This window comes from Musca vetustissima, unplaced genomic scaffold (assembly GCF_032173495.1).
Source record: "Musca vetustissima isolate MV318-11 ecotype Yass unplaced genomic scaffold, APGP_CSIRO_Mvet_v1 utg113231, whole genome shotgun sequence".
Taxonomy (NCBI): Eukaryota; Metazoa; Arthropoda; class Insecta; order Diptera; family Muscidae; genus Musca; species Musca vetustissima.
Genome location: NW_026882459.1, coordinates 10,970 through 15,149, shown reverse-complemented (window position 1 = coordinate 15,149; position 4,180 = coordinate 10,970).

Below are 4,180 nucleotides of genomic sequence, written 5' to 3'. Positions count from 1 at the left end.
TTGGTACACCATTTACCTTAAATCGGACGATGATATATATGGGAGCTATATCTAAATCTGAACTGATTTCAACAAAACTTGACACATATCAATCTAGACCTAATTCAGTTATCTGTACAAAATTTTGTTTAAATCGGACCAATATTGGCTGTATGGTGCACCATTTACCTTAAATCGGACGATGATATATATGGGAGCTATATCTAAATCTGAACCGATTCTTTTCCAATTTCAATAGGGTTCGTCCTCGGGCCAAACAAATGAGCTGTGCCAAATTTCATCCAATTCGGATCATAAATGTGACCTGTACATGCATAAATCGTCTCGGAAAGTGATTCTATGCATATTCTCAAAAGGAACCATGGGTCTATTTCGATTCCTTTTGCATATTACAAACATATGCACAAAGACATAATACCCTGTACCACACTGTGGTGAAGGGTATAAAAATTCACGCCTTGTATTTATCCTCAAAAAAAACATATTTTAAAAAAATTTACTTTTTGAACCTTCAAAAAATATTCTTTAAAAATGTACACCTCTTGTTGAACATTTAAAAAATATGTTTTAAAAATCCAAGCCTTGCGTGAGGATTTCAAAAAAAATATTTTTAAAAAATCAACGCTTCTTGACGACCTTTCAAAAAAATAATTCTCGCTTTGGAATAGTTAAAAAAAATATTTATTTATTATTATTATTATTTTTTTTTTTTTTTTTGAAAAAAAATTATTTATTAAAATTTATTAAAATTTTTTGAAAAAAAAATATATATATATTTATATATACAATTAATAATTTTTATATAATTTTTTTTAATAATTTTATTTATTTTTTTTTTTGACTTCAAAATTTATTTAAAAAAATCAACGCTTCTTGTCGACCTTTCAAAAAAATTGTTCTCGCTTTGGAATAGTTAAAGAAATATTTTTTTTTTTTTTTTTTTTTTTGAAAAAAATTTATTATTTAAAATTAAATTTTATTAATTTTTTTTTTTTAAATAATATATATTTATATATACATTTAATAATTTTTATATATATTTTTTAATAATTTTTTTATAAATTTTTTAATGTATTTATTTTTATTTATTTATTATTTTTTTTTTTTTTTACTTCAAAATTTATTTTTTTTTTAATTTTTTGATATTCTTTCCTTTCAATTATATTTCAAATTGAATAATGAATTTCATAGAGAAGAAGAACTTGTGTTGTGTAGGGTGTTTAACGGCGAAATATAAACTATAACACAGTAGATTAATAAATAGTTGAACTATTATTAAATAAATTTAAAAAAATATTTGAATAAATTTGTAAATTATTCAAATGTATATATAAATAAAAAAAATAGTTAAAACAAAAAAAATATTTCTTAGTTCAATTCATAGAAAAAAAAAACAAAGAGGTTTCATTGTAAATAGAGCCATTGATGTAAATAGAAATGCAAATAGCTTTTTAAAATTTTTCAAAAAAAATGGAATATAATTTTGCAAAACTTTATAAAAAAAATAAATATTCACAGCCTGGTTTAAAGTGGTTTTCCTTTAACAATGACCTATTAATTTGCTGAACATTAAAAATAATAAAAAAAACTATTCAAAATCCTACTAACAATATTTGTACAATTTTTTCTATGTATATACATGTAAATCTATAAAACACACATATATAATTATATATATGTATATAAATATTACAACAGAAAAAACAAACAAAATTGATAAGGAAAATTATCAAACACAGTTGACAGTTAACAATATTTAATATCATGACACAAACAAAGTGTGCAAAAACCAACAAAAAAAGAGCAAAAAAAAGATGGGAGAGATTGGAATTAAAAAAACAATGAAATCGGAAGAAGGAAAGGACTCCCCATTTACTAAGCAAATAAACAACAGTAGCAACAACAACAACAATGAATTCCAATTAACAAATAGCATTTTATGAGTGTCATTGATATTAAATGCAAACATTAGTATTTAGAATAAATATAATTAAACAAACAAAAAAACAATAAATAATAAAAATAAATTAAAATTAAATAATTTAGTCGATTAGTAACGATATAGCAATGTAGCATTTAAATTAGATATAGAATTGAAAGAAAAATATATATATCGAAAAATAATAATAGAAGAATAGCATAGGAGAATTTAGCAAATGTAAGTGTTGAAAACACAAACAATTTTAAATTAGATTATAATTAGAAATAATAAATAAATAGCATATTTCAAAATAGCAAGTGGGAGCAATTAAATTAAAAATAAATAATTAAAATAAATATATAGAAATAAAAAAAAAATATTAATCACGTAATAAGTATAAGGAATATCAAATTTTTAATTATATTTTAAATGTTTACCAAAATCATTTAAATTTTTAAATAATCACTTATAAAAAACCATCAAAAAATCCTTTTTTTTCAAAAAAAAGAAACATTTAATAAAATTCCCGGCTCGGTTGATCCTCAAAAAATCTTTTTTGAATAAAATCCACGCACCAAAAAATATTTTTTAATAAACTCAACGCCTCGGTTGATCCCCCAAAAATATTTTTTAATAAAATCTTCTCTACCGCTGCTGATTGAAAAATATTCTTAACAAATCCAAGCCTGAATTAATCCTCAGCAATTTTTTAAATCCGTAATAAAATTCACTCTTGGGTTGATCATCAAAAAATATTTTTTTATAAAATCCAAACCTCGGTTGATCCTCAAAAAATGTTTTTGAATAAAATCCAAGTATCGGTTGATCCTCAAAATTCGATAGAAAAATATGCTCAAACAACTCAAAATATCCGAAATGGGCCGTACCGTTATACGGGGTCTTTTATCAAATGTTGACCGATAATTTTAATTTTTGGTGAGGATATATTGTATCCAATGTGAACCCAAAATACCGAATTACAGGTAAATCGATTTAAAAAGATGTGTTAAAAATTACCAAAATACCGAAATTTGGGGGTGCCGTTATATGGGGGCTACCCTAAAAAGTGGACCAAAATTGACAAATTTTTGTATGATGATTTGTAACCATAGTTGGGCAGACGTGCACACCAGCGTTGATGCGTTCTCTTAACATTTTTTGATGTTAAAACAAAAATAAACATTAATGAATTTTGTTCCGAAATTTTGTTTAATGATTTAATTTTTTGAACTTCCTTGGGTATTATTTATGCTTTCAAAAAATATTAAATTTAATGAATTCCGAAGAATAATTCCTGTTTTTATTTCCCCTTAAACCTTTTTTAAGAAACATTTTGCCCACCATTGTTTGTAACCCAATAAAATATCAAATGACAGCCAATTCGGTTGAAAAACATCTTGAAAATCTGCAAAATACCGAATATTGGGCGGGACCGTTAAATGGGGACTACCCTGAAACGTGGGTCAATATTTAACATTTTTGGTATCGGGATATGTTATACAATGAGAAACCAAAATACCAAATTACAGGCAATTCGGTTGAAACAAGGTGTTCAAAATCCCCAAAATATTGAATATTGGTGGGTACCGTTATATGGGGGCTACATTAAAAATTAGACCAATATTGATCATTTCTAGTATGATGATTTGTAACCCAATGATAAACCAAAATATAACATTTGAGACAATTCTGTTGAAAAATGTGTCCTAAATCCCAAAAATATCGAATAATGAGGGGTACCCTCATATGGGGGCTACCATGAAATTTGGACCAGTATTGATAACTTTTTGTAGAAATGTTTGATATTCAAAGTGAACCCAAAATACAAAATTGCAGTCAATTCGATTGAAAAATGAATCCAAAAACCCCAAAATATCGAATAATATATGGGGACTACCGCGAAACATGGGCCAATCTTGAAGATTTTTGGTGTAAAGATTTGTTACCCTAAGAGAAACCAAAATATTAAATTACAGTCAATTCGGACAGAAAACCGTACATCCACTTCGCTTGACAAATTTGCCCAAAATCCCTGCACTTCGGAAATTTTTTAAATCCGCTTATATGGGGACTACCCTTAAATGTGGACATATCATTAAAATTTTTCATAGGAAGATTTGATATTCAAAGAAACTCGAAAATACTAAATTTCAGCCAGTTCGGTTGAAAACCCTACTCAATATACCCAAAATATCGAATGAGGGGTACCCCCAATGGGGGCTACCCCTAAAGGTGCACCAATCTTGAATATTTTTGGTT